This window comes from Benincasa hispida, chromosome 4, assembly GCF_009727055.1.
Source record: "Benincasa hispida cultivar B227 chromosome 4, ASM972705v1, whole genome shotgun sequence".
NCBI classification, from domain to species: Eukaryota; Viridiplantae; Streptophyta; class Magnoliopsida; order Cucurbitales; family Cucurbitaceae; genus Benincasa; species Benincasa hispida.
The window spans coordinates 55705701-55729449 of record NC_052352.1 but is presented as its reverse complement, the minus strand read 5'-3'; positions in this window follow the sequence as shown (position 1 = coordinate 55729449).

The window sequence follows — 23749 nt, the reverse complement described above, 5'->3', positions numbered from 1 at the left end:
GTTTTACATAGGGGCACTGTGAAATTTAAGCATTTTCTGCCAAAGATTTTTTGGATTCATTTCTTTCGCTCAGGGTTTGGTTGCTTTGGTTTTGGTGCATGTCATGTAACTAGATTTTATGGTCCAAGAATATGGGTATCCGATCCTTATGGATTAATAGGATGGGTACAAACTGTAAATCCTAGAGATGCTTCCAACAATAATCCGCTCCGTACATGGCTACCCAGCATTTACTGTGGGCACGGTAACTGGTACACCAAAGGTGCGCCCTTCCTGGTCCTCTTGTACTAGGGAAAGGTCTTCTCAATGCTATAACGCCTACACTAGAGAATCACGAGTCAAGTATACTGTGTTACGATCACCCATACAATGTTCAAGGGTATATCAAATACCACGGTATATATCATAAAACAAGTAGTCTAAATTTATCAAATATATTTACTAGTATATTTCTATTAGATTATTTGCAAAAATCCAATACAATGTTCAAGAGTTATATCAAATATCACAGAATATATCATAAAACAAATAGTCCATTTCTTTTTAAAAAAAACATCATCATTTATATGAAATAGACATGTATATGTATACTTTTTCAAATAAACCAAAATATATACCACAATATATAGCATAAAAAAGTAATCTAAATAAAAAAAAAGTCATAATCATTTATATCAAACAAACGTGTTTATATATCACATGTACTTTTAGGGTTAAAAATAGAAAAGGGAAAGTGAAGCCCTTGACACTGTCGTCCATCCCCATTTGTTGTCGTTCGACCGTCTGTCGCGCCACCCATTGTGCATCCATGACTCCGTTTTCTCCAACTTCGTCCGGGTCCTGTTGTCGTTCACCAAGCTCATCTGACTCCATTTTCTCCTGTCGAACAGAAGATGACGGTTGCCCGAACATTTCCTGAAGCGACGCCATAATCTCACGGGCAGTGGGCATTACTTCATGCTTCTTATTAAGTACATTAGATATACTTGCTAAGATATAAGCCCTGGATTTTTTGTTAGCCCTAACCCACCGATCATAGATTGTCCAAACATTTCGGTTCGTTGTTGAACTGTGAATCGGAGGAATTCCTCCATTAACACAAACAGATCATCCACAACTAATATTGCATTTATGTTGGATTTCCAATTTGAATACCCTTCTCCATTAAACTTATTAGAAGCGAGCAGTTGTATGATTGAATTTGATATTGCTGGAAAAATGAAACAAATTCTATTAAACTTTATGCATCTAAATCCAATTTTAGCAAAGAAATGAAGTACCCATTTTTATTTATTTATTTGCTAAAATACTTTAGTGATTTAAAATAGTTGTTATCGAGAGGCAGTCAAAAAATTCATTCACTAAAGGAAGACAATCTTGACCAAACACTATATCCAGAATAGCTCTTATTCCTATAGTTCATTTGGTTATCATTTTCGGTCCAAATCTTTACTAACAATTAGTAATTCTTGTATGTATGACCCGCCATTTTCAAATCTTATAGAATGGTATGAATATACCCCCGAGTTGGAAGAAGATATCCAAGATGAAACTATAAGACCCTATTCATTTCTGAAGCTTGGGTTGTTCTGAATCCAATATTACAACCCTCCGTAGGGATTGTCGTGGTTAATGCCTAGCTAGTGTCGCTTAAAAACGACAGTAGGCGCAACATAGAAATCTCACGGTTCAAACTAATGGAGGAGACCGTAGGACAATGTTGACACATTTCCTTCACCCACTTAATATGAACTACTTCCCCCATTCACTTTGTTATTGACTCGTGCAAACACTTTTTGAATGGAATAGTCGTGATAAAAGTGATACGAAGCCGAGCATGATCTCATGGTGTGAACTCTTGGGGACGTGAGAGCTAATAACTATATATCGAATATATTGTTAATCTCCCACTGAAATGTTTTAAATGTTTGGGTATTCATTTACTTAGGTTTAAAATGACTAATTTTAAACTACCTAAGTCTATGTGATTTTATCCAAGTACAACATTTATATTTCGATATTAACCTACGATGTCTAAGTGTTTAAACCAATTTTAAACCTACACCGCTCACGCAAGCTCATAAAATCAGTTAACAATGCTCATCACTTCGGTCATAATCCCCAGGTAGGAGGTGTTACGTAAATCGTCAACTTAAGTACCCTCAGCCTTAGACAAGTTTATGAACTGATTTGAGTTTGTAACAAAATTTTAGAAGATAATAATCTATTTTAATTGTTAAAACAAGTTGTTAACCTAAGTGAGCATGTTGTTCATCTTTGTTATGGATTTTAAAGTCTAATTTCATTTTATAACAAACTTATAAAATAAACATGTTTTACCAAACCATAACATGCTTTACCAAACCATAACATGCTTCAAAGGTATTCAAAATTAATATAACAATTGCATCAATTTTAACAAACCCTAAAACATGCATACTATATATTATAACTAATTATAACATACAATAATGCATGTAACATGTTTACCTATGGTGGGATTTTAAATCTAAAATAGCATACTATATGCACAAACATGTTTAATTAAAAAATAATACACATCACATGCATAAAATAATTTAATAATACTAATATGGTTCAACTTTGGCATTCTAAGTAATCAAAATTACTAAATTATTACAAAATTGTATAAAAACACTTCAATTTGGGGAAGAGCCTCTCGAACCGACCCAAACCATCTAAATCGGACCTAAACGGCCTGAACCGAACCACCAAGGCTCCTTAAGGGGTTGAACCGGACTGATTTGAGGAAGAACCGATCGAACCAGACTTTTTCAACCTACGAACCAGACTAGCAGCGCAAACCATTCTAATCTGGGATGAACAATGTCGTGACGCTACACCCTAACGTTGCGACGTTGTTTATCAGTGAGCCCGAGGCATTGCAAATCTCCAAATTACAACCTAATTTCAACTATAATGACTCCAAATAAATTACAGACTCTCGAGCACACATATAAGCTCATCAAACAAGAGCCAATTACAAATTTAACAAAAGAATCAATGAGAAATCTAATGCCAAAGTTTAATTTATACCATATCAGTCACAAACTCAAACATGCTTAGAAATTCACCCACCAAACTAAAATTAACGATAATTGAGTGCTTAAAGCACGTTCTGATACCAATTGAAGGACATAGATAACATTAAACTGAAGAATTTAGAATCAATAAAGCACTCTAATTACTCTTAATTTTAGTTCAAAACATGCTACTCATAACAAGTTTACAAGAGGGTTTGAGTTACACATTACCTTTGAAGAAACATCCACGAATTCAGTAGGATATCCATGAATTTGAGCTTGAATCTTCAAGAAGACGACTACCAAGATCTTCTCTACTAATCTTAAGGATGAGTGGAAACACTCAAATTGAGTTGAATTTGGATGAATTTGAGAGAGGGAAGAGGGTTTTTACTTCAGCAGAGGTTTGGTTTAAAACACAGCATGCATGCCTCAATTATCAGCCTTAAACTTCAATTTATAGGCTCAAATGATGCATGTAAATGGTGCTTGCATGGAGGCCAACTCTCGCTTCAACAATTTAAGATTAAAATGGATTTTGGTGATTAACCATTTAAATGAGATAGTGAATTTTTCCAAAAAATGGGAAAAGTCCACTAATCTCATTTAATCATTTTTTTAACTAAAATGTTTTAAAAAATGATTTTCTATTTAAATAAACTATTTTATTTAAATATTTAGTTTTATAAAATTAATTCAAATTAATTAATTTAAATAAAACTAATTTTAATTTTAATTAAACCTTTTTAATTAAACTATTAATTCAATATCTTAATATTAAACTAATAAAACACCAAGTCCATTAATGTGATTCAATTCCATATAATTAATATTTAAATCATAATTTAAATATTAATAGATTCTCCAATTTCATTTAATTACGATTAAATTAAACGTTTCAGTTGTATCGTATACATTTAATTGAAACCATAAAAATGAATTTGAACATTTCAAATTTATAACCCTAATTTCAAATTTCGTCCAATACAACTCAATTTATTAATCAAATTTACGAGCTAGTAGAGGGATCTAATGGACCTAAAAATCATGAGCTCCAACGATTTGTAATTAATTTATTAAACTCTTTAAATCGAATTGATTACTATTCGTTAACTATCAAGACATACCACTATAGCTCGATAGTTGCACTCTCCTCAATGTAGATGTATTTTTGTCCATTGTAACCATAATCGATAAGTCGATCCTTCACCGGTCATTCGTATTTACAGCTTGGTCAAAATTACCGTTTTACCTCTGTGAATACATCTTGATCCTTAAGCTCCCACTGACCCTTTACTGAACAACTGATTCATAATACCACTTATGAATCATGTCCCATTCTACTAGAAGAGAGTGGGGCCCTATTGTTCAAGGCCAGGAATCGATACTTAAGAGAACAATCTATCTGCTAACCCTAAGATGGGTGGGAGTGAATTCCTTCTTGCAAGGCTATGTCCCCAGCTATCTATCCGATCTTATCCCCAAAATGGGAGGCTTATTGAGCAGTGCTATTGGACTACTCTCACCTATGCAGATCAAAGGATAATCCCGAATAAACAGAAGTTCATAGTTAGGTCAAGATTAAGATTAAGTTATCCTAGGTTATTTTAGTATGAAATAGTTAGTTTTAACAGTAAACTGGTCATTATAAAAAAAAGTGACCATTTCAAGGTCCAGTCTTGTGCAAATTCATTACATAGGATGCCCCCACTTACATGTCTCTACATGAATGGATCACATCATTTGTATTAGTATACAAAATGGGCCGCATCCAATAGTGTTACCAGGATGAGATACCCAACTTCATCCATATACTTCATAGACCATTTAGGCTATACACTATAACTTGATCATGTTTATGTCAATACATAAAGTTAAAGTATTCATACTATAGCCATGAATTTTTTTTTATTGGATTTTCATAATGGAATGCAATATCAACAATTTTATTTGAATAAAATACTCAATAATTTTTTATTGATAAATAGAATGTTTAAAACGAAATTTACAAACTGCGAGTTTTAGGACATTCCCAACAGCTTTCCTTATGAAACCAACACACATAGTTGATGGAACAGATTGAGAGTACCGAAAATGTGTTATCTGGCTGCACTTAATTCAGGGTTGTCCTAGGATTTTAGTGTTTATTTTTCTATTTTGTAGGGTTTGAGCACTTAAGAGGTAGAATGGGACGATAGTAACGAAACGGAGCTAAAATGAGAAAAATCAGAACCTAATTGCATCAACGAGGAATTTGAAGGCCAAATGACCAAAATTCCCCTGTAGCAGCGTTGCAACCTTCTAAGAGTTAAGCTACACTGAAAGGTAGTATCTTCATATCACTTGCAGCATCGCAGTCCTACCTCTATAGCTTCAAGGCTACACTTAAAGGCAGTAGCTGAAAATGCAAGGTAGCATTATAACGCTACCAGTAGAGAGCGTTGCGACACCGTGTCTAGCATTGCAATGTTGTGACTAAAACTATAAATTTTTGTTAAGCCGCCTACGTCAAGGGAGGGACATCTTTAGCCAATTTCAACTTTAGTTTCTCTCTACTTTTCTTCTATTTTCAGTTTGGAAATGTATCTAGACAATAACTTGGCATTTTCCATGACTATTATGGGCTAAGGTACTCGTTCGAGCTTGAGTTTGTTAAGATTTAAACCTATTTGATGTGTTTGTGAGATTTTGAATGAGAGATTTGTAATTTTCAATTTCGATTATGTTATTCTATTGTTTATGATTATAGAGTTGGATGCTTGATAATTTTATAATTATCACTTTCAATTGGCATTGGATATGTGACTATAATGTTTTGTGAATCACTTAGAAGCAATAGGTCAGGGTAGCTTGCAAATCACCTAGATGAGCATTGTTCTAACCAACCTAGGATCAAATCAACTAAACATTTAATTAAGGTTGTATCTTGTTGAATGTTCAACCTAACTTTGCCCTAGTTCTTAATTCAATTAGGTTAATTTGAATTTGCATGTTGTTCATCGATTTAAATTGGTCTAATTAGTTGATTAGGTTGAATTAACTGGTTGTTTCAATTAATTTGGTTACGTAAAGTTAATTACATGACTCTAGTAATGAGAACTTTATGATCGAATGCATCGGGTAGGTGAATTCCATCAGAACCCAATTTAGGCTTTCTCAAATTAAATTTTTCATTTTATGCAATTTCATTTATTTTACAACAAAACAAATTTCATAAAACCCCCATTTGGTTACCGTTGGATTGAAAAAACTTTAATAAAGAAATTGTAGCGCTCCCTATGTTCAACTCAGTCTTGCCACTGAGACTAGCAGTTTGTTGTGGTGGATATGGATAATTATTTGGTCTAGGTTTGGGCGATGAAATCTACTTCGACCAGAGATTTACTATCACTTGCAAACCCCTAATCAAATGAGATTTATAATTATCGAACTATATAACTACTACTACGATGGCTTAGGAACAGTGATAAGTCCAGGTCGATCTACAAGGAAGCACTAGTATGAGTGTCGTTTAGCTAATTTTGTAGTTAGAGAGGTAAATGGGGACTTTGGTATGGATAGAATGATAGTGCATGAAATTAAAAGCAATGGGTGAATGTAACCTAGGATAGAAGAATCTAGTCCGAGAGCAAGAGGGGTTCTTATGCAATTTCGATCATCAATTTTTGTTGATTAAACATGCATTTAATTTATGCATCCACAACGACTTACTTAACCTAACCCAACTCATTGACGCTATGAGTCGCCAATTTGTAGAATTAAATCAAGCAAGTGCCCTATATCAATTAAAGCCTAAGCTGAAATTAAACGAAATACATTAATCCGATTGGGTTCGAAAGCGTCCAAATAGAATTAAAAAAGTTTGCATTAATTTCTAGGATTTCATTGTTTGACTAATTAATTAGGTAGTCTAACCAATTAATCAAGTTTATCTTTGAAATTAGTTTGGGCATGCATGCTAACATTTAAATTAAACTAATCCAAGCATACATGATTCAAATATTTAGTACCTAAGTGACTATACCTAGATACTCAAGGGGAGAATACGCGAGCTATAAATAAATTAGTAAGGGCAACACACATCTATGAAGCGATAGTCAATCCATAAAACTATATAAGCTCTTACGCCCAAAGCTAGATAAAACTAATTACTTCGACAATCCATAGACAGAGTATAGGGAGAGCATACATCCTTTGATTACAATGTTGGGTTTTATGTCCTAAAACTCGTGGTATGTAAACAATGGAGCTTATTCTAAAAATTCAGAAAAGGTGTTATTGAATAGATCTATTGTTTGAATAGAAATCCAATAAACTTAAAAGTCCCTTAACTATTGGATGAGTACTTGAACTTTATGTGGAGATATAAAGGTGGATTAGGTTCGAGTAAATAGTCAAAATGATCTTTAGTACATGGATAAGGTTGGGTACTGACTATTTCAAAGCGATGACCTAGGTAACTTGACCTTAATCCTGAGCTAACTATGAACTCTTGTTTATTTGGGATTGCCCTTAGATTTGCATAGGTGAGGGTTGGCTTAACAGCGATGACTCAATATGATTGCCATTACAGGGGTAAGACTGGATAGATAGTTGGAGACTTAAGATGCAAGAGGGAATTCATGGTGTAAGAGGGAATTCAATCCTACTTGCTTTAGGAATAGTAGAGAGGTTGTTCTCTTAAGTGCTGATTCTGGAGCTTGAACAAAAGATATCGCCCTCTCATTTGGCATGAGAGGGACTCGGTTTTGTGATTGGATCACAAAACAATTGTTTATTAGGGGATCGGTGGGGACTTAAGGAATAAGAGATAATTTCGGGGTAAAACAGAGATTTGACTCAGTCGTTATTGCGAAAATCCTGTGAAAGGTTAACTTACAAATCATGATTATATCGAGTGGACATAATATATCTACAGTGAGGAGAGTTTAACTATGGGCTTTAGTGGAGTGACCCATTAGTTAATGAATGGGGGCTAGATCTGTCTAATGAGTTTAGCTGATTAATCTTGAATCGTTGAAGCCCATGATCTGTAGGTCCATGAGGTCCCCCTACTACCTCGAAAATGGATTAGCTGTAGAGTAGCGTGATAAGTTAATTTGAAACGTTCAAATTAGAATCAAACGGAATTGGAGAAAATATATTTAAATATGATTTAAATATATGAATATGAATTTGTGTAAAAATTAATTAAATATTAGGTATTAAATTAATTATAATTATTTAAATTGTTTAAATAATTATTTATAAATTTTATTAGAAAATTAATTTATGAAATTAATTTGTAAAATTAATAAATTTTGATTTTAGAAATAAAATATGTTTTTAAAATCAAATTAGATTTTGGAAATTGGAAAATTACACAAAACTTGAAAAATGGGTTTTTCAAGTCATCTTCAACTTGCTCAGAAGGAACCCACCACCTCTTCTTTGGTTTACTCCAAGCATGAGCTGCATTCCATGCAACACATCTATTTGCATGATAGTCTGCAATATATTGAAGAGATTGGAGTGAAGAATGGATGAAGAACCGAATGAATTTTTACTGAAAAATTCGGATGAAGATGGTGCTCTTCATTGGGTTGGTTCAGTGAGCTTTCTCCATATTCCCTTTGATTCCAACTGATTTTAAGTCCCACAACTCAATCTAGTGTACCAAGAGTGACAATTAATATTAAAACTAATTTATAATTTACTGTTAATAAATAGTAGTTATTATATTAACTATAAGCGTTTCTTACTCAAATCATTCAAAATACCTTTTCATGAAGTAAATTGAAAAAAAAAAAAAAGAAGTCGTAGCAAAAAGACATGCTATTGGGGCATTTGTCCTATATGTGCAAATCCAAAATGAAATGTTCTTTGAATCGCTGAAGAATGAATGATCTTATAATGCCCTTTATTTAAATTTGATTCCAATTAATTAGATTTTTTGTAGTGGGTTCATTCCTAAGGATTCAGAGGATTTTGCAGTTGAAAATGGTGATTTCGTTGGTTCGGCCAAGGTATGTTCTTGAAACCCATTATACTCTGTTTTAGCATGTTTCTTTTCAACCAAAATTAATGAATTAGAATGCTTATGGATCCTGAACTCTTCCGTTACGTGATGGTGTCTATCCAACAATTGGTATCAGAGCATCTTATAAGCATTCAGTTCGGATTAATTCTGGTTTGGTGGGTGTTTTGTATGAAAATATAAAACTTCTGTAATGATATGGTTTTCTGAGTTTTGGCCTTTAATTTCTCTTTGATTTCTAGTTTAAATTTGTAATTGGCTCTTGCTTGATGAGCTTTAATGTCTTCCTAAAAGTCTATAATTTATTTAGAGTCATTAGAGTTGAAATTAAGCTATAATTCGAATAAACAAGCGAAGGGGCCGAGTTGGATGTATGTTATAATTAAATAAATATTGTTTGTGCATATAATATGTCATTTAGATTTAAAATCCCACCATAAAAAACATGCAACATATATTAAAAGTATGTTATAATTTGTTATAATATATAGTATGCATGTTAGGGTTTCTTGTATTTAATATAAGTGTTATATTAGATTTTGAATGCTTGTATGTCTTGGATGTGTCTAAAGTTTTATAATTTGTTATAAAATTGGGTTAGACATTTAAAATCCATAACGAAGAACAGCTACATAGTCACGTAGGTTAACTACTTGTTTTAATTAGTTAAAACAAGGCGTTAAACTTGTAAAACTAAGGTTACAAACTCAACCGGTATATAATCCTGTCGAAGGTTGGGGGTATTTAAGTTGACGGTCTATGGAACACCTCCTACCTGGGGATTATAGCCGAATAATTGAGCGTTGGTAACCAGTTTTATGAGTATTTGTGGCGAGATGAGGTAATAAAAGGGTTTATCACCTAGACATCATAGGTTTATGTTCATTTATAAGAGTTATACATGGATAAACCACATAGCTGTCAATATACATGGATAAACATACGATAGTCATGTTGAGTAGAAAACATGAAGAAATAAAAAAAAATCTACAAATATTTAATCAAAACTCATTAAACCATAAGAAAAGTGCCGAACAAACCTCAAAATTGACGTTTAGTGCCTAGTCAGTTATCTAATCCTGATTTCTGATACCAAAATTTTCATTACAAGACATTATATAAAGAAATCTAGTGGGTTTCGGTCAACAATGGCCAAAATTGATCTTAGAGCTCCTAAAATTGGCCTACAACTCTTCTCTCTCTAACGTAATGATAGCTCTTTAAAAGAACTATCTTTATTGACCTAAATCATGTTAGTTCTTAGGAATTTAATGTTTACATTGTGTTCTTAGAAAGGAAATCAAGCAAGGAAAGGGACGTTCTTGGTGAAAAGCAGATGAAAACAAATAAATTAGCAACAAACGAAAGCTAAACTATCAAGGAGGCCCTAAAAGTGCAATGTAACATCTTTGCGTGGCACTACACCTTGGCGATAGAGGAAGAAAGCCTCAAAATGCAATAATGTGCGCTACCTTGTGGCAGCACAACACCATCAAAATAGAAACACACATGGGATAGACGAGCGCTACAGCGCTATACGGTGTTGTGGCACAAGGCTGCGGAAAGGACTTCAAACACCATGGCCTAGTCCCATAGCATCGTGGTGCTACTTCGATTTCTATATAAAATTCCCTCATACTATGGTTTTAGAGGGCATAAGAAAAGTGTGGAGGAGTTAGAGATGAGACCAGTAGCCACAACTCTTCTTCACCACTACAAAATCTATATTACTTAACATGATAAGTGTTAAAAAAGTGGAGATTTCACAGAAATTTTCAAAAATTTTTTTATGCTAACTAGAACTTAATGTTTAACGATGTCAAGTTTAATAAACTTTTACTTGATGCTATTTACACATCAAGAATAAATTTTATTTATAGGATTTTTAATTGACAAGTTTTAAATATCAAGAAAATTTTTAATTTTTTAATTGAATATTATTGTTTCACCCTTAAAGAACCGGTTAGCCAAAATTTTGTGATCCCTCTCATTTGTGCGGCCACATATATTGATAGCTCTAAAAAAGAGCTAGTTTTGTATCCTTAACTTTACCATATTTGTATAATTCTTATGCATAAAATGTTCATTTTATAGGTAAATTCATCTTGAGTGATCAAATGAGTCACTTTGAAGAAAAATAAGCCAAATTGGAGTCAAAATGGAGCTTGGAATCACATAAAATGAAGAAGACGCAAAAATTACAAAATTGCTATCAAGAGGTAGCGTAGCTACACTATCAGTACCGTAAGGCTACGCTACAAGGCAGAAACAAAGGTTTGAGGCAACACATGCAGTGTAGCAACCCTTGCTTCATGCTATCATGCTACGCCTGTAGGCATTTGCAGCAGATACAGGGCAGAGTAACAACACTACGCTCAATGTCGTTACTCTACAAAGTTTGATGAAAACACAACGGAATGCACACGCATGCCTCATCCCACCAAGCATAATGCTAGTGTCTCTATGCTAATCTCTACGCTCGAGGATGCTGCACAACATCATTCCTACGCTCGTTGGAGCGTTGTTATGTTTCGATCTGTGTATAAAAGGAAAAAAATCAATTTTTGCACGAATGAGAGACGAATTAGGGAGATTTTTAGAGCACATTGAGAGAACTCCGTCAAATTTTCACCATTCTTTCATCTAATTTTAAATTCTTTCATTCAATACTTGTAATTCTCCTTAATTGATTGAAAAATCAAGAGCATCGAAGGTTAAGGTAAGCCTAAACTTGGGTAATAGATAGTTAGGGCAATTTCTTGAGATTTTATATTTTTCTTTATCAAATTCATGATTCTTGGATGATTCTAAAGAAATTGATAGGAATGAACTGACGATTCGAGTTTATTGATTTCTTGTTTGCAAATTCTACTTAGCTACTTTGCATAATGGTAGATAAAGTTGCACAAATAAGGTTTTCATGTAATAAATAAAGACTTTTTCTAAATTCTTACATGAATAATCTAATTTAGTTTCCATCCAATAAATCGTTCTTTTAGTCTAGGCTTTCTAGCTTAAAGAATGTCACAACAAAGAAAACCCTAGATCATAAGGAAAATTACGATAAATCATGAAAATTGCTGTCAAGGAAGTGATTTTGAATAATTTAAGGCCAATAAAGATTGTAATTTTTGTTAGCTAATTGGGTTATTTGGTCTTTAGCCTAAATGGTTGTGGACTTGTGTAATTTTCGTAATCTTTTCTGAATTAAATGATAGAATTTACCCTAATGAACCTATTTCCCAAGAACTTTTACATAGAGAATTTCAAATTTAATCTTGTGCTCAATTTTGTTTGTCCACATTATTCAAATCTTACATGTTTCTTTTTTTCATAAAGTTCTTTACAAACCAACAACCCCACCTTTATCCAAGGAATTCTTAAATTGAGATAATTAGTCATTAGGTTCTCTAAGGTTCGACCATGAACTTGTCGCTTATACTACTAGTTAGTGTAAGAAGTAGTTCGATGAATTACAAAATTTTATTTTCTTAGATTAGGGGTTTAAGGGTGAAAAAGGATCCCGACCTAACCAAGTGGCGTCGTTGCCAGAGAACCAGTGCAACTAAATTATCATTTTTTTTAATTTCTTAAAAATATGATTATGTGTTATATAATTCTTTTATTGTATAACCCACTCCTCGAGGAGTTCCTTGCTTGACTTTGTTGTAGATATCAATCGTGAAGAGCGGCGACTTCGAATGGAGAGAAGAAGAAGAGTTTGAGGAGCAAGTTCAAGAAGAGGAGAATCAACAAGAGTGAACGAATCAAAAACAATAAGAAGTCCTATCACAAGAAGCTAATACGGGTGAAGAAACTAGGGAACGTACTCTTAGAGAGTTAGTGGAGCCGGATTGTATGCAACAACCTATTTGTATTGTATATCTGCATACAACCGTGCCTTTCAAATTAAAACCCAGGTTAATACATTTTTTTACCTATTTTTAAGGGCAACCCCGGTGAAGATTCCCACTATTGGGATTGATGCCCAAAATCTTGTAAGGTTCTATAGTTTGTAAACCTTGTATGAACAAACATTTCAATGATTAATAATATTTGATATTTTATTCACTTCTTCTATGAAATATTTGATATTTTAGTTGCATTAACCACAAACCAATAAACTAACAACCATGGTTATCGTTGTAACTTAAACATGTATGTAGAGACATACAGGTGAATCATGTTTAAGTGATAATTACCTAAATGGTCTGTAGTATATGGATAAGGCTGGGTACCTTATCCTACTGATAGTACGAGTATGACACGCTTTATAGGTGTTACAAATGTTGTAAAGTGCTACAAATGATCAGATCCTGATCATTCATGTATTAGACATACGAGTGGGGATATTCTATACAAAAGAGTTTGTATAAGACAGGACCACGAAATGCTTAGTCTCATTATATAACATCGTTCATAATAGAGACTTTCATTTCACTAGGATGACCATAGGTAACATGACCTTAATCCTGAGTGAGTTGTGAACTCCTGCCTATGAGGGCAGTTCTTTCATTTATATGGGTGAGAGTGGCCAGATAGCCGACTCAACAAGCCTACCATTTTGGGGATTCGACTAATTGGGGAGCTGGGAACTCAGCTACACAAGATGGAATTCACTTCTTCCCCGAAGCAAAGGTAACTAGATAAATTGCTCCCTTAAAAGTTGATTCCGAGCTTGAACAATGTGGCGCCACACCTTCTCCTAGCCCGAGAGGGGTTTAGTCATAGTGGAACTATGATCTATTGTTCATTAGAGGAATCAGCGATGCTTAAGGAGTTAAATGTAACTACGGGGGCAAAACAGTAATTTGGCCCAGCTATACTTACGAGCAATTTATGAAGGGTCATCGTACTGTTGATTGGTTATATCTAATGAAAATAGAAATATATCTATAGTGCGAAGAGTGCAGCTGTCAGTCTTTAGTGGAGTCTCCGATAGTTAACAGATGGTGGATAATGTGATTAAAGAGTTTAATTAATTATTCATGTACCGTTGGAGCTTCAAGCTACATGTCCATAAGGTCCCCTTGATAGCTCAAAAGAATTTAGTTGAGAATCAGTTTTTGGGTTAATTTGAATTTTTTAAATTAATAAGAGGGAATTTAATTATATATGATATAATTAAATTGATTCAATTATATATGATATAATTGACTTAATGTATTTAATATATTATTGTTTAATTGGAGGAATATTTATTTGAATGAGATTCAAATAGTTGTTAAATTTAATATAAATATGATTTATATTAAATGCCATAAAATAAAGAAAAAGAACTATAGTTTATATTGTATATGATGCAATATTAAAACTATAGATTATAAATAAATATGACAAGATGGTTATCATATTTATTTATAATTATTAATTATTTTATAATTAATACCCTTTTTCTCTCTAACCACCTTAGTGGGAAGTTAATTGGTTTTTGTGGGTGTTGGTATAAATAAAATAAGATTTTGTTTTTCCCTAACTAATCATTACGACAAACACAAAAAGACTACATGATTAACTCAGAGTCTATGCGCTAGACTTTTCCATCTTAACGATTGAGAGTTTTCCTATGGGATAGAGTTTTTCTTCCTCAATCCCCGTCCTCCTCCAACTCCTAAACTCCTCCTAACCAAAATAGCCAAAGTCCACTACTCTTGGGTTCTCACACAGAGAATACCAAGGTCACCAAGTGGTAGTGTCCTTCTTCTTTGTGGTTTGAGTTTAGCTACTATTCAAGGGATTCGTGATCGTTCAAGGAGTTCGAGTTAGCTCGAACTAAACCTTTTTTCTAGTTCAAAAGCATGCTGTAATTTATGTTTTGATGCATAATTTGTATTGTTTACTATAAATGTTTGTTTCAATAGCAATGGGATTTGGACGATCCGCTTCTGCTCATAGATTCTCTGTAAAACGAGTTCCTTCTCCCACATGCATATCAAAGATTTTCATCTTGTATGCAACGAGATGCGTCCCCCATGGAATCACCCAGGAGCAACTCAACCTTAGAGTCTTTCCCTTCTCTTTGAAAGATATGGCTAAGGATTGACTCTATTACTTACCCACTAGTTCGATAACGACGTGGAATAGTTTGATGAAAAAGATTTAGAGAATTTTTTCCCAACTTTTAGAGCTCATAGTATTAGGAAAGAAATTTATGGGACTAAGCAAATTGAAGGAGAGTCTTTATACGAATACGTAGAGTGCTATGAACAACTTTGTGCTTCTTTCCCCATATCACCAAATTAGTGATCAATATTTGATTCAATACCTTTACTCAGGTTTGCTTCCTTCTGACAGGGGCAATATATATGCAGCGGTAGGAGGTGCATTGGCCGAAAAAAGACCCATGGAGGCAAGCCAATTGATCTCGACCATGGCAGAAAACTCCCAAAACATTGGATCTAGAACTCTTGTCTTTGAAGCTTAAAATCTAAAAAAGTAAGTGAATTATGATCTCAAGTTTCTAACTTAGTCTCTCTTTCTATAAAGATGGCCCAAGATGGAGTCCCTCAAATAAAAACATGCGGAGCTTGTTGTGTGATGGTACACTCATCCAATGCTTGTCCCCTCATGTCAATGTGGTTGGTGGCTTGGAAAGAAAATATGGCCCTCATAGTCATACTTAAAACCAAGGATGGATGGATCACGCCAAATTTAAGTGGAGAACATCAATCATCATATTCCTCATCCTCAAGTATGTCAGTAAAGGATATTGTTAAAACTCTTGCTAACCACTCTCTTAAATTCCAATAGGACATTCATCAATTACGAAAGAATTCAATTCAACTTTCACAAGAAACCAAATTTTTGCAACAAGAAACAAAGTCTTTTAAACAAGAAACAAGAATGGGCTTTTCTAATTTAGGAACCCAAATAAACCAATGGAGACGGTCGTGAGTAGATTAGAAAGCAAAGCATCCGGCAAGTTACCAACTGAACTAGGCCATGCCAATGTAAGTGCCATTACTTCGAGGAGTGGGAAGGAGATCCCCACGACACCCTCCACCATGATCGATCCTTTTGTTCAATCTTCTAAGAAAACAAAGAAAAGGTACAGGAAGAAGAAAAAGGTAAAGCAAAAGACACAAAAGAATCACCATTTTTTTCGGAGGTAAGTAACTATACTCCACCTATTGTCGAGCCCTATATTCCTAGGGCACCTTTTTTTAGTAGGTTAGCTAGACTAAAGGAAGAGAACAAAGATGAGGAGCTCATGGAGATGTTTTAGAAACTCTAGATAAACATTCCTCTACTTAACACAAATCAGCAAATTCTGAGGCATGCAAAATTTTTAAAAGATTTGTGCACAAAGATATGTTCACTTTGCCATGTATTATAAGGGATAGGATTATCTCACATGCTATGTTAGACTTAGGTGCCTCCATAAATATGATGCCTTATCATGTCTATGAAGACCTTAAGCTTAATGATTTACAAAGAACAAATGTATGTATACAATTAGCAGATAGATCATACATCCAACCCCTAGGAATTGTTGAAGATATTTTACTTAGAGTTAAAGACGTAATCTTTCTTGTGGACAAACATTCTTAAAATGGATGAAGTATGTATGAAATCTTCTTCTACTATTTTGCTTCATAGACTCGAAAACTGCAAAGACAAATAAATGTTGAAACAGGTTCTCTATCTGTAGAATTCGATGGTCAAATAATTTCATTCAACATTTACGATGTCATGAAATTTCTAGAAGAACATTTGTCTTTGTGTTGGATTGATACACATGATGAAATTGATGAAATTGAGATGTGTATGTGTGATGAACCTAATAGTTTGATGACCCTTTCTATTGACTATGATTTTGAAATAGTTTCCAACAATTTTTCTCATGATTCTCTAAATTTTTGCAACAAAATGATTCCTGTGAAAAGTTTGTTTCTAGTTCCTCTCTTAATATTTGCAATAAAGAAAAATCTTCTAAAGATGTTGTTTTGAAATCTTCAAATAATTTTTGCCACAATGATAATTCTTGTAAAATGGTTGGTTCAAGTTCTTTGAACAGTTTTTACATAAAAAGAAAATTCTTCAAAACATGATTCTAAGTCTTCACATGTTTCTAATAAAAAAAAAAGAAGAAAAATCTTCTAATTCTTGCTCTTTTGTTAATCTATAGGTTAAACAGATTGAGCTCAAGGCTCTCCCTACTCCTTTAAAAAGCAACGTCTTTGGCAAGTGTTTCACATGTCCGAAAAAGAAAGTCCCAAAGAAAATTGAGAACTTTTGTGTTCCTTGAGGCGATAAAGAAATTAAGATAGTGTGGAAAGGCTTCAGCTAAAAAAAAAGATTCAAATGAAGGATAAGTCAATCAGTCTCATTCGATCTTTGCTCTAACTCTATCTTCTTACACTTAGCCCAAGTTCATCCAACAACGAGCAACTGACGATAAAAATTTGTGCTTCCTGGAGGCACCCAAGCGTCAAATTAATCTTTTATTTCTTTTGATTTTCTTATTTTTGATTTTTGATTTTTATAGTGTTTTCTAGTAATAAATAACTGAAAGAATTTTTAATTTCTTATTCTTTGTAGGAAATAAATTCGCATACAAGAAAGCTCAAACATTTTGCTCAAAGCTTTAGCACCTGTCCAAAAATCAAGGGAGTTTTTCTGTTCCTCCTATATATTTTGTCCCTTGTGCTTTTCTTTGTTCTATAATGATAACTTGTAGAAATATTAGTTATTGTTCTCTCAAAGTTAGAACAATTAGGATTATTGTTGTTGTAAACGCACTCTTGTTAAAGGAAAACACATGAAATTCTATATATGTGATAAACTCATACAAAAGTATCCTTTAAGTAAAAAATTGCTTCACTAACGTACATTAATGCAGGAATCAGAAAAATCTACTAAATTTTGTAGACAAACCCATCGCAAAAGGTATGCATCCAAACTACTCAATGCACAAAACATACATTCGGCTTGTGTAATCCACGTCAAATCATCAACTTGCAAGCTTGGGCATCTAACTGACTGCGTCTGATCGAAGCAGAGTGGTAGACGGCTGTCTCAGGGTATGGAATTTAATGCAATCACATCATCAAGTGGCTAAGTGATTTTCTATATAAGGAGAAGCTACCTACAAGAGAAGGAGTTAGAAAATTAGATAGTAGACAATTAGCAAGTAGTTAGTCATTCTTCACCTCTGTCATCTGCAAGCAAGGGATAAGAGGGATGAACACCAATTTCCACCATTGATAACAAGGTGTTGCCGGAGAGAAGCTTGAGAGAGACATCTCCTTCAACTTCTCCACCAAGTTGACCACAATAAGCATTAAAAACAAGCCAAAGAGGACAAGGGATTGGACTCTACGGCTTGACTTCTTCCTTTTTCGTTCCATTCTCATTTACCATTCCACTTGATTAAAGTAAGACTGTTTGTAATAGAACTTATATCTTTAATTCAATCTCATTTTTGACTATTCTCCACATCTCTATCTGATTATTTTCTAAGTTATTTATGTTTGTGAACTTTCTAGCTTGATGAATGCATAAAGTTTATGCTTGAATCTACCTGCTCAGTTTGAAGTGAAAAAGCAGTTAAGTCACTTGAAAGAGTAATTAATTGTTGAACATATCAAGCTAGGACGTGAAGTAATATAGTGATAAAATTGTTCATGTCTTGTCTGTTCTTTCTAACTAACGTATGCACCCTAGAGATAGGATTAAGTGTGGCATCCACATTGATGTATGTTAAACATAAATTAAAGAATAGATTGTCAACCCACCACATATACACAGATTTTAGAAGACATCCATACCATCTCCATATTCATTGTCATTGTCCTCATATAGACTTGTTGTTCCCATTAGGAAATCAATGCATACCATCTACGCTTAAATCATTCATCCACGAACCCTTTTTCCCTCTCTGAACTCCTATATCCTCTTGCATGCATACCGGTAGTTAGTGTAAATATCCAACACCTATCAAGTAATTAGGAAACCTCTACAATAGATTCAAAGGCCTACCCTGTGTTAGTATACGAGTCCTTGCGTTCGACCCTGAGCTTACCAAGACACTTAGGTTAGATATGTACTTGGGTCTACCTTAAGAAGACTTGTACGCACTAGTAAGGTATGCACGCATATCATCAATCTAACTCATAGCATCTTTTGCATACCAAGACATAGATTAAATATCCTCATCATTTGCCATCTCAATCACTCATTCTCATCATCATTCATCATCATTCATCATCATTCATCATTATAAACACGATCGAGGATTAAAGAAGCAAACAAGTTTTTGGCACCGTTGTCGAGGATTCTAGTAATGTAGCTAATCGGAATTTGGATTTTGTATCTTTTTGCAAAAACATTCAATTGAAGGAGTATTACAAGTTAAGCTTGGACTTGTAAATGTTTTATGAGCGGAGAGACCACTCCTGAACATAGATACAACCCCGAGATTGAAAGGACTTTAAGATGGAGTAATAGATCAAATCGACATCGAAGGTGAAGGCAACGACAAATAGAAAACGACCAAATTAACCAAAATTTTGCTCAATAACTCACTAATTTTGAAGTAAATCTGATGCTTTATTTTATGAAGTGAAAATGTGGATGATATGCGATGGTGAAATAGCATTGTGCACTCAAGTTTCCCCAGTGGAATCCAAGTAAATTTCTCTGAGTTTCCTAGTAAGTCTAGGGTCGAACACAGGGAATTGTGAAAACAGATTGCGTTGGTAATTTTTATGAAAGCCTTGCAGTAACCGGATAAATAAATAAATTGTGGGTTGTTGTTGATTGCGTTGATAAAAAAAATAAATAAACAAATGCAGTAGAGTTTGAAAAGAGTTGATAAACTGGAAATGCGATGAGTGGCGGTGAATGGGTTGAGAAAAGTTTTGGCTAACACTTCCTAGGATGCGTTCATGCTATGCGATCATGCAACATGCATACAATAGTAAACCATCTCTCGGTGCGAATGTCACAGCTTCTAAGACTATAACGCATGCGATATATGCGATAAGTCTATAGGACCTACACATAAGCCTCTATTCTTATTTATATGATGAAGAAATGACACACACAAATAAGGCGACCACATATTATCATTCCCATCTCTACGATGCATGCGATGCAGGTTGACAAATAAACCTTATCTCTAAGTCCTTATCTCTTATTTATGCAATTCTAATCTTGCTCTCTCGAGTCCAAATTCTAACCTAGCTCTCTCGAGTCATTAGGTTCTTTCTTTAGACTCTCTCTCGAGTAGCTCTAAAGGGTATTTGGCACAACATAAAACAAGACAATCACAAGCAATGAACTTTCTAGGTCATGTTAGCTTAGTTTTCCTCAACCCATTCAACTAGTTTAGCTACTCATGCATACTAAGAGAGTGAACAGATGTAGAAATAGAACTTCCATTGTATAAATACGAAGATGAAGTGCAAAATAACAATGCAAGTATAGAATAAAGGGCCTGGAAACAATCTCTTGTTGCCCAGGCTTTTACACTGATTTCTACTCGAGCTCAAAAGATAATCTCGCTCTCGCGAGAGTCGGCCTGCTCTCTACTTCTTCGCCTCAAGGTTCCCCTCTCGAGTTTCCGTGAGCGATCTCCAGCGTCACCACTCTTCTCTTGCTCTGCCTTAAAACGAAAGGAAAACTATGTAGAAAGACGAGCGAACTGAAGTATGAAATCTCTAACTGCTGAACTTGTGAACTAGTTAATCCGTTTTCTGAAGGCTGCCCTTGGTATTTATAGAGCATCCATGGTGAAAGGCGGCTTCTCTCTCATGGTTGTACAGATGGGACGACTTTAATTCCTGATTGATGCGTCGAATATTTTTCACCGAAAAGCTGAATGTACTTGTCCTCGTTATCAGCTGTTAACTTAATTCGAATTTGACTGTCATCAGCTTTCTGTCCCATCATGATTAATTAGCCTTTCATCCAGATGCGCCCACCATGTTGCACTAACCAAGTTACGGCGATCCTTCTCGGGCAAATGTTTACAAACACAATAATTGCAAAGCCTTGCGGTGAAGTTGCGCTCGACCAAAGATTTCCTATGATCGCAATTCTTGCATTGCGGCAACGCATATTCTGCACAAAAATACAAAAATCAACTATTCTAATGCGATGAACGCATGAGACCGTGATATTATGAAATTGATGCTTAATGGATGCAAATTAACATATTTCATTAACGCAATCCAACATTGTTTAAGAATTTAGCACTATGATAACGTGCATTTCAGCCCGTTATCAAAATCCAATCCTTATGGTCAACAACACGTGTCTAATGCATGAATATGCATCACTGGTGTTGTATGATTTTTCTCATGGGATCATTTATCCAATGCGTGATGGGACCTGGCTTGACATGAAATCTGTCATGTTGCAGATGCTACAAACTGTAGGATAGTTAGGCAGAGCCCGTGACGAAGACCCTCATGCTCACATGAAACACTTCTTAAAGCTTGTAATTCATTCGTGATTACTGGAATCACGCCTAAAGTAATCAGATTCTCTGTGTTTCCATATTTACTCCGAGCTGACGCCAAACAATGGGAAACCTTCCTGAAGCCAGGTGAAATAACAATATGGGACAAATTAGTAGACAAGTTTATGCAAAAATACTTACCTCCCACAATCAACGATGCATTTGAAACTCTCAATGATGCATGGGAGAGGTTTAAAAAGTTGGTAAAAAAACTGTCCTAACCATGGATTGCATCTAACTTTACAGATGTAGACCTTTTATGGAGGATCACTAGACCATCTCAGATGATAGCACATGCAAAAGCCGCAAGCGACATTATGGACAAAACTTACAACGAGGCCAAGGAAATTTTGGATAGGATTGCTAAACACAACATAAACTGGGTTGATGATTCTTACAACTTCAAAATAGACAATAGGATGCAACAATAGAATGTGATCGATATAAATGCAGTAACTATTCTTTCAGCATAAGTGGTCGCAATAACAAACTTGTTGAAAACTTTATCTATAAACAATGCAACCCATATGCAGAATATGAAACAAATTGATGTATTCAGACAAGCCATGGTAAGTTGTATGGGTTTCAGAGAGCGCATATCTATAACAATTGCCCCCAAAATCCACAATCAATTTGTTTCATAGAGAATAACCTATTCTCCAACACATATAACCCCGGATGGAAAAATCGTCCAAACTTTTCTTGAGGAGATCACCAACAGGATCAACACCATTCTAGAATGCATCAATAGCATAGGCAAGAGTCGCCGCTTGGATTATATCCATGCAGTAGTAGTAGCAGCCGCAACATGAATCTTTTAACAAAGGGAGCAATATATCGAGTTCATCTTCTATACTTGAAAAACTATTAAAAGAATATATAGCCCAGAACGATGCATTGCTGAAAAATCAAGTGTCATCAATAAGAAATCTGGAGATGCAAGTTGGGCAAATTGCTAGCAAGCTGAAAAAACGGCCACATGGATCATTGCCTAGTAATATTGAAGCACCACAAAACAATGATGGAAAGGAGCAATGTCATGCAATAACATTGCGCAGTGGTAGACTGTTAGTAGAAAAGAAGAAAGACCCAAGGAAAGATCATTATCCTTTAACGTCTGAAGGCATACCTCAATCAACTATGACATTTGAGAGAATTCAACCAAAAAGAGCCCCTACCTCTAATAGTCATTCTCAACCGAGTAATCCAACTAGGGGTACCTGAGGTGTGCCTGATTGCACCATTCCCCAAATTCCTATAGCAAAAGAATGACAAAAAGCAATTTAAACACTTCCTTGAGGTTCTTAAGCAATTACACATCATTATCACTCTCATTGAAGCATTAAAACAAATTCCTAGTTATGTGATGTTTTTTAAGGATATCTTGTCGAAATAGGAGTGTAACGCATTGACTAATAGAAAAATTCCTGAAAAACAAATAGACCAAGCAGTTGCATTATCCCATGTTCAATAGAAGGAAGGGATATGGGGTACCCACTATGTGATTTGGGAGCCAGTATCAACCTAATGCCCCTCTCAAATTTCAAGAAATTAGGGATTGGTGAAGCCATGCCTCTCACGGTAACGCTTTAACTCGCTGACAAATTAACCGCATACCTAGAAAGGAAAATTGAAGATCTACTAGTAAATGTTGACAAGTTCATCTTTCCGGTGGTCTTTATTATTTTGGATTATGAAGCTGATAGGGACATCCAATCATTTTTGGACGCCTATTTCTAGACACCAAAAACGTCTTGATTGATGTGCAGAAAGGAACTAACTATGTGTGTGGATAACCAGGAAGTAAAATTCAATGTGTGAAACGCATTAAAGTTCCCAGACGAAGCGAAATCTTGTCAACTTATTGAATCAACTCAACTACATAAGGAAGAGGACTAATAAGTGGACCACATGACAGTAGGAATTTTGGTGTCGCTCCCAAACCCTTGCTATACAAATAATATTTATAAATCACCAAACTAACTACTTATACTAACTGGTCATATGTAACGGAAAATTGTTTCGTTGTTGTGTAGTAAAAAACTTGTTAGGTTTTTGACAACGTATGTGCTTTGTGATAATAATGATATGCGATACTACGTTCTAAATGTATGCGATGATAATGGTATGCGTTCGTAGTATGCGTTCATGTAGTGTGTGCGTGTCACAAGTTTTCTTATGCTAGAACCAAGTATAATCCCAACGCAAGTTTCTCAGAGCGAT